The following is a 9,138-nucleotide window of genomic DNA, read 5'->3' as shown; positions in this document are numbered from 1 at the left end:
TAACACTTTATTTTGATGGTCCCAAGTAGATATTTAACTGACTATAAGTGACTTATCAACTAGCTTGCTATAGCTAGTAAACAGTGTTTCAACAACATTCAGTAGACTTTCAGAAGCCTGTATATAGATCTTTATAAATGACCTTTTAATGAACTGATGTTTTCAACAATAATGTAAGTAGGTCATTAATAGAGATCTATATACAGGCTACTAAAAGTCTACTGAATGTTTGTTGAAACACTGTTTACTAGCTATAGCAAGTCAGTCAATAAGCTGTTATTTTGCTGCTGTTATACAGTCTATTGATAGTCTACTGAATGTTTGTTGAAACACTGTTTACTAGCTATAGCAAGCCAGTTGATAAGTCACTTATAGTAAGTTAAATATCTACTTGGGACCATCAAAATAAAGTGTTACCATATACTCATTACTCAAATACTCAAATACTCAAACCAGCCCATCTCGCACCAACAATCATCCATGCGATTATCTAATGCACTGCATAAAATCACGCAGATATGGGTCAGGAGTTTCAGTTAATGTTCACATCAACCATCAGAATGAGGAAAAAATGTGATCTCGGTGATTTGGACCTTTGGCATGATTGTTGGTGCCAGATGGGCTGGTTTGGATATTTCTGTAACTGCTAATCTCATGGGATATTCACGCACAACTCTAGAATTTACTCTGAATGGTGCCAGAAACAAAACAACATCCAGTGAGGGGCAGTTCTGTGGACGGAAATGTCTTGTTAATGAGAGAGGTCAACAGAGAATGGCCAGACTGGTTCGAACTGACAAAGTGAAATACTTCAGCCTGCAATGTCTCTCCAGACCACTAGTTGGCACTAGCGTCCTGAGTCCCCTTGGTTCCCACACTTGTTATGTTGATTGTTAACAGCTGTGTGTTTCCCTATTTAAGTTCACCTGGTTCATCTTCCTGTCTTGAGCCAACCTGCCTAGATCACCTGAGTTTTTGCCAGTTTAATTCTCTGTTTTTGTACATTTTCTTTGTGTCAAGTCTTCTTCTGCTCATGGGTCCAACTTAACCAGTCAATCCGGACAGCTCAGTGGTAGAGAACAGTGTAATTAACATCAGAGACTCAGATTTGATCCCCATCATGGGCAACACATTACAGCAAGACTGAACCATGGAAGTACTTGCCGCCCTCTCGGGTCAAGCCACCACCATCCACAAACATGAGCAGATTCTGACTGATTTCCTTGATCACTTAAGTGGCCAACACTGTCCTCAAGCCCCACCAGCCCAGACTCCTCAGTCCATATCAGCAGATTCCATCGGCACCTGAGAGGTATGATGGGATTCCGGAGAGGTGCAAAGGCTTCACTACCCAGTGTACTCTGGCTTTCGAGTTACAACCAAACAGTAGCCTATATTATCAGCCTTGTGAGAGCAGCAGTCCCCAATTTTTTATCGCTGAGATGAAGAGGGTCTTCCATCACCCCGCCAGTAGAGGAGAGGTTGGTGACCAACTGCTGCAGATTTCTCAAGGGACTCGGAGTTTGCCATTGAGTTCTGCACCCTAGCTACGGAGAGTGGTTGGGACCAACGAGCCCTGACAGCTAATTTCCATCGTGCCCTGTCTCCAGAGCTTAAGGATGAATTAACCTTCCAAAACCCAGCTCCTGATCTCGAGCCTTTAATTGATATGGCCATCAGAGTGGATGAAGTGCTCGAAGGATCAGACTGTCATAGGCCGAAAGAGACTGCTGCATGAGAGAGAGGTGCTGCTTATATTGTGGTAAGCCAGGCCACTTCAGATCCGACTGTCCCAAGCTGATGGGAAAAGTCAGCTCTCTTCCAACAAGAGGGGGGTTGGCATGAGAGTAATCACCCTCCCCGTCCAGTGGCTTCTGGGGTACTAACTGATGTTTCATTGGCTTGGGGAGATCAACATCATAAACTCTGAGCCTTTATTAGACTCTGAGGCTGCCAGGAACTTCATGGACTTCATGGATAGAATTCCACCTATCATCCTCCAGAATCCACTGACCATCACTGCTCTGGATGGGAGACCCCTAGGCTCTGGCCGGGTAAGCCAGTGCACCACACCCATCTTCCAAGTTGGTTGTCATAAAGAAAGAATACAGTTCTTTTTTTATCCATTCTCCAGAGCTCCCTTTAGTCCTAGGCTTTCCTTGGCTTGCTCTTCACACCCCACACATAGGCAGGTCAGCAGGAGTTGTAACTGGTTGGGGTTCTAACTGTTGTACTTCTGATCTCTCTCTCTCTGTCATTCTCCCGAGCTACTGTCAACATCCCCTGGACATTGGCAGACTGCCTCCAAACCCCTTACTCCTCCTGAGTCTCAAGTCCTGTCCACGGAGGTACAGGTCATCCCCAAGCTCAAGCCCATGGCTTCCAAAACCTCAACAGTTCCTCCAGAATTATCTTGAGTTCCCCCCGAGCATACAGATCTTTGCAAAGTCTTCAGCAAGACTCGAGCAATCTCTGTGACACCCCATAGACCAAATGATTGTGCAATTGATCTGCTTCCTGGAATCTGTCCTCCCCGGGGAAGACTTTACTCCCTCTCTGCCCCAGAAAGAACTGCCATGGAGGAGTACATCAAGGAAGCTCTTAAAAGTGGGCTCATTCATCCATCCACTTCACCGGCAGTGGCTGGTTTCTTCTTTGTGGGGAAGGACGGTGGTCTGTGACCGTGCATTGACTACTGGGGTTTGAACAGCATCACTATGAAGAACCCATACCCGCTGCCCTTAATGAACACTGCCCTCTGAATCCTTCAGGGAGCAACAGTTTTCACCAAGTTAGATCTTCTAAGCACCTACCACCTGGTCAGGGTCAGGGCCAGAGATGAATGGAAGATGGCCTTTAACACTCCCACTGGCCATTATGAATATCAGGTAATGTCCTCCAGATTAGTCAACACACCAGCCGTCTTCCAGGCATTTATTAACCCTCTGGGGTCGACGGACGCGCCGGCGCATCCTGCTGGATTTTTTCCGCATAACAGTGGAAACAACTTAAAATACTCCATTATTCTTGGGCATACAGATAAGTGTAAGACATCATTAGAAACTATAAAGGGCCTACTTTTATTTGTGTACACTCATAATAACAACAAAACCTTGTGCTTTTGTAAAATAAAGAAAATAAACAGGGTGCGCTTTCAGCCGTCTCTGTCTCCACGAGATGATGTGAAACTCCGCGAATACTTATCACACAAACATGAAACATATGTCTAAAGAAAGCTTAAAATGTCTACTTTTATATTTAAAACAAATATTCTCCTGCAATGTAATCTTTATGAAACAAAGCAATGTACAATTTCTCCTAGCTCAGCTCATTATCGCTAATGTGATCCCACCCACCAACAGAGCGGTAATGTGCTGAGGCGATCAATGCAAATGGTAAACGCCCCCAACGATGCCTTAAAAAACATCAAATTCATCATCACATTCATTCACTTTCCTGCGTGTTTGGAAGATGGCACGCTACACAGGTGAGGAAGCTCTACAGATGGTCCTGGATAGTGAGGAAGAGTTCACATTTTCCTCAGAAGAAGAGTGGGACTCTGATGAACATTTGCATTTTGAAGAGCGCCTTGATCCAGCCGAGGATACAATTTCAGATGAATAAGTCTTTACTTACATTAGTTGACATGCTATTTTATATAAACATGTACATATTTTACTAGTTGGACTATTTACAGACTTGCCAGCCAGTATTCAAAGTATTGAAATTTGAAATATGTCCTAATAGGCAAGTTTTAGTTACATTTAAATGTTTCGGCTAAAGCAGGTATTTAAATTGTATGCTGTGTGATATAAATATGATATGTAATATGATATAAAAATAATATGAATGTTTAGATTATATTTTAACTAGTGTTTATGCTGCCTCATTATCATCAACGAAGCTTGCGCTTGCAAATATCTGTTCGGGTGTAAATGTGTAAAATGTGCTGTAAATATGCCCATATTAGAAAATCAGCATATTAGAATGATTTCTGAAGGATCATGTGACACTGAAGACTGCAGTAATGATGCTGAAAATTCAGCTTTGATCACAGGAATAAATTGCATTTTACAATATATTCAAATAGAAAAGTTATTTTAAATTGTAAAAATGTTTCACAATATCACTGTTTTTGCTGTATTTTGGATCAAATAAATGCAGCCTTGGTGAGCAGAAGAGACTTCTTTTCAAAACATTAAAATATCTTACTGATCTAAAACTTTTAAACCGTAGTGTAGGTCGAAAGTTTTTAAGTAAAGTCTTTATGTAAAGAAAATGTATAGTCAAATTACTTCTTTTAACTTAAACTTGATTTTGTGAATAAGCTACAAACATTCATTCTCTCTCAGGGGAGGGGTCTTTGTCTCCTCAGGTGTGAATCACATCAATATTCATGATCATCCACGCCTCCTCGCATATGGCCTTTCTAACACTAAAAGTGTCTTACAAAAGTTAAATGACTATATTGTTTTGTATGAATGAGTGATCAGGATGGTTTTCACATCATTTAATAGCAAAAACTCTAGGCTACATGATCCAGTCCTCAAAAGTCTTGTGAACAAATGTTTAGTATGTGTTATATGGCCTTATTTCAGTGACTTAAAATTTTTGTTTTTTCATAACGCATAAACATTATTTTCTCAAAAATACAAACATGTGCATACATGTTGATCACATATTATTGTAGCCCAGTTTGTGCTGAATACAGTGTTATCAGACATTAGCCATTAATATGTTTTCAAGCAACTGAAAAAAAGCACAAATGTCAAGGTCTGTCAAAACTTCTCCAGGGCCCAAAACACCCTCAGACCCTCAGGGTTAATGATGTCTTACGGGATATGTTGAATACATTTGTATTTGTCTACCTTTATGATATTCTCATCTTTTCCCTCTGTTATGAAGAACATGTCCAGCACGTTCATCTTGTCCTGTCTCAGCTCTTGAAAAATAAACTCTTCGTCAAACTGGAGAAGAGTGAGTTCCATGTCCCAACTGTTCCCTTTCTTGTTTTCATTGTTTCTAGTGGCAGGGTCCAGATGGATGCTGGAAAGATACAAGCGGTTCTGAAGTGGCCCCAACCCTGCTCCATTAAACAGGTACAATGATTTTTGGGATTTGCCAATTTCTATAGAAGATTTATTAGGAACTTCAGTTCTATTGCAGAACCTCTTACCACCCTCATCAAGAAGACATTGAAGCCTTTCATGTGGACCGAGGGGGCCAACCAAACTTTCAGCCGCCTCAAACAACAGTTCACCTCTGCACCAATCCTGACTCTCCCAGATCCCGAGTTACACTTTTTCATGGAGGTGGATGATTTGCATGTTGGAGTTGGTGCAGTTTTGTCTCAAAGGGCTAAGAGCGACAGCAAACTCCACCCTTGTGCCTATTCTCATGTCAACTCACTCCAGCAGAAAGAAATTATGACATCGGAAACCGGGAGTTGTTGGCTGTGAAGTTGGGTTTGAGGAGTGGAGACATTGGCTGGAGGGGCCAAACATCCATTCCTCATCTGAACGGACCACAGAAATCTCACGTACGTCTGGGATGCTAAAAGATTGAACCCACGCCAGGCTCGATGGGCTCTTTTCTTCAACTGCTTTGATTTCACACTCAGGCTCTATGAATTCTAAACCCAAAGCTCTGTCAAGGCTGATTGATCCACCAGAGGATGAGGGCAAAGCTAATTTTGCATAGTTCCAGAGTTGTTGCTTCTGTCCAGTGGGGAGTTGAATCAGTGGTGAGGAGGGCCTAACGACAACAACCTGACCCAGTTAACGGCCCTCTGGGGTGCCTCTTCGTACCTAAACTTGCTCATTCTTGTGTGTTACAGTGGGGCCACGCATCTCTTCCCTCAGGACACCCCGGGACCACTAGGACTCTGAAACCACTCTGAAATCCAGAGGAAGTTTTGGTGGCCCAAAACGCAAAAGGACGTCCGTGTTTTCGTTGCTGCCTGTACGGTGTGTGCCCAAAATAAGGAACCCACCCTCAAGTTCTGCTACACCCACTACCCATCTCAACCCACCCCTGGTCTCACATTTCATTGGACTTCGTCACTGGATTACAAGGTAACACAGTCATTCTGGTGGTGATTTTCTACACAGATTTTCTAAAGCATGTCATCTCATTCCACTACCCAAGCTCCCCACAGCTAGCCAGACAGCAGACCTCCTCGTGCAGCATGTTTTCAGAATGGCTTTCATGGCTTTCCCCAAGACATGGTCTCCGACTGGGGACCGCAGTTCACCTCCCGGTTCTGGAAGTCATTCGGCTGCCTCATCGGATCATTCATCAGCATATCATCTGGTTTTCACCCCCAATAGAATGGTCAGACAGAAAGAGTCAACCAAGAGATTGAGAAAACTCTTAGGTGCTTGGTCTCTAACAACCAGACCACTTGGAGCTCTCATCTGATCTGTGCTGAATTTGCTCATAACACCCTATACCACTCCTCACTAGGCATGTCCCCTTTTGAGTGCCAATTTGGTTTTCCTCCCCCTCTGTTTCCCGAACAGAATCCTGAAGTCCACGTACCGGCAGCTACTCAGTTGGTCCAGAGATGTAAACGGGCATGGCGGAGGGCTCAGACAGCTTTACTGAAGGCCGCTCAATGACAGCAGAAGCAGGTCAACCAGCGCCGCAGAAATGGACCATCTCTACGGCCGGGTCAGAGAGTTTGGCTGTCAACAAGGGACCTCCCTCTGCACGTGGAGTCAAGAAAACTAGCCCCCCGGTTCATCGGACCCTTTAAGATCCTCAAAAAGATTAACCTGGTTTCCTATTGTCTCTTCCTACCCAGGTCCGCACATTCATCCCACATTTCATATTTCTCATCTGAAACCTGTTATCTTTTCTCCTCTGTCTCCCGCAAGGAAACCTCCTCCAACTCCCCAGATCATCAATGGCCAACCAGGCTACACTGTTCGCCAGCTGCTGGACTCTCGCCAGGTCCGTGGGAGAACTCAGTATCTTGTGGACTGGGAGGGTTATGGGCCAGAGGAATGCTCCTGGGTGTCAGCACGAGATAATCTAGACCCATGCCTCATCAGGGACTTCCACCACCAGGGTCCAAAGCACAGCTAAGGAAATGTCAGGAGCCATTCCTAGAGGAGGGGCTCCTGTAATAACTCAGACTGCAATGTCTCTCCAGACCTCTAACTGGCATTAGCGTCCTGAGTTCCCTTGGTTCCCACACTCGTTATGTTGATTGTTAAAACCTGTGTGTTTCCCTATTTAAGTTCACCTGTTTGATCTTCCTGTGTTCAGTCTTGAGCCAATCTGCCCAGATCACCTGAGTTTTTGCCAGTTTAATTCTCTGATTTTGTACATTTTGGCCATTTGTTTATTTTTACCTGTGAAACACGGCTTCCTGATTTTTTTTTTTTTTACTTTTTGAGATATAACTCCAGTAAAAGATCCCTTTGTTCTCTGAGCTCCCAGTCTCTGTTTCAAGTCTTCTTCTGTTCATGGGTCCAGTTTAACCAATCAACCTGGATAGCTCAGTGGTAGAAAACAGTGTATCATGTGTCCCCATTGTGGGCGACACATCACGCAAAGTCTAAGGTAACTCAGATAACTGCTTTGTACAATTGTGTTAAGAAGAATAGTATCTCAGAATTCTATACTGAGATGCGAGTTGGCACTGTTTTGGCGGCACGAGGGGGACCTACACAATATTAGGCAGGTGGTTTTAATGTTGTGGCTGATCGGTGTATACTCAGTGTTGTCCAAGTCTTAGACCAAAAGTGAAAAAGCTTCTGTTTTGCAATTTTTTTATTTAATAGGCTGAATTTTTGAATTTTTACAATTTCTTAGTATTTGACATGTAGCTGACATGGAGGAATGTGCAAGACCTGATGATCCATGTTATTCTAGCATGATCTAAGAATGTTCCAAAGTGCATAATATGTGCTTCAATGGAAGCAAGGAAATCTGAAATATCATACAAAGGAGTTAACATTGACATTGTCACAAAATTGCTTATATTTGATTAGTCACTTAGAAATAGTTCAAAATCTTTAAAATTAATCTTAAATATATTTTTTTGTTTTTCATAACCTTTGTTGTAATATTTCAAAATCCTAAAGCATTCTGTTTATTTTCAAGTTTATAAATACATTTACATTTATTCATTTGGCAGACGTTTTTATCCAAAGCGACTTACAAAAGAGGAAAAACACAAGCAAATCATCTTAAGGAGACAGTGGTACGGAAAGTGCTATATTACAAAGTTTCACTAGCATCCGAATAGCATTCAAAACGGATTAAAGTGCAACAAGGAATTTTTTTATTTTTATATTTTTTTGGTGACTGGTTAAGTGCTCATGGAAAAGATGTGTTTTTAGCCATTTTTTGAAGACAGAAAGTGAGTCAGCTTTACGGATGGAGTTGGAAAGGTCATTCCACCAACGTGGTATGATGAAGCCGAAAGTCCAGCAAAGTGTTTTGGTGCCTCTTTGTGTTGGTACAACAAGGCGACGTTCCTTAGCCGACCGCAGGCTTCTAGTGGGCGCATAGCTTTGCAGAAATAATTTTAGGTATGCTGGAGCAGACCCAGTGACTGTTTTGTATGCCAGCATCAGAGCCTTGAACTTGATACGTGCATCAACCGGCAGCCAGTGAAGAGAGACAAGGAGTGGTGTAACATGCGTCTTTGGTTGATTAAAGACCAGACGTGCTGCTGCATTCTGGATAATTTGCAGGGGTTTAATTGCACATGTAGGGAGGCCTGCAATGAGAGTGTTACAGTAGTCCAGTCTAGTTATGACAAGTGACTGAACAAGAAGTTGTGTGGCATGTTCAGAGAGGAAGGGTCTTATCTTCCTGATATTGTAGAGTGTAAATCGACATGATCTTGCGGTCTTTGAGATGTGGTCTGTGAAATTTTGTTTGTTATCGATGGTTACCCCTAGATTTCTGACCGTTTTGGAAGGCGTTACTGTAGTTACACCCAGCTGCATGGTGATATGTTCAACAGCAGGGTTGACTGGAAAGACAAGGAGTTCGGTCTTAGCTGGGTTAAGTTGCAGGTGGTGTTCCTTCATCCAGGCCGAGATGTCTGCCAGGCAGGCAGAGATTCGAGCAGTCACTTTGGTGTCGTTGGGCTGGAAAGACAAGTAGAGTTGCATGTCA

General features: G+C 42.9%; 1 long non-coding RNA gene across 1 annotated transcript in view; it reads left to right on the top strand.

The window, feature by feature from the left end:
* Positions 1 to 7,407, top strand: part of LOC127413006 (uncharacterized) — a 41,850-nt gene extending 34,443 nt beyond the window's left edge. The window contains exons 2-3 of the long non-coding RNA XR_007892516.1: positions 5,027 to 5,099; positions 6,879 to 7,407. This is a non-coding gene — a long non-coding RNA (uncharacterized LOC127413006). The remainder of the gene's footprint in view (positions 1 to 5,026; positions 5,100 to 6,878) is intronic.
* The last annotated feature ends 1,731 nt before the right edge of the window (positions 7,408 to 9,138 follow it).

This window comes from Myxocyprinus asiaticus, chromosome 22, assembly GCF_019703515.2.
Source record: "Myxocyprinus asiaticus isolate MX2 ecotype Aquarium Trade chromosome 22, UBuf_Myxa_2, whole genome shotgun sequence".
Classification (NCBI taxonomy): domain Eukaryota; kingdom Metazoa; phylum Chordata; class Actinopteri; order Cypriniformes; family Catostomidae; genus Myxocyprinus; species Myxocyprinus asiaticus.
Note: the sequence above shows the minus strand (reverse complement) of the source record. Positions and strands in the feature narration are given on the sequence as shown.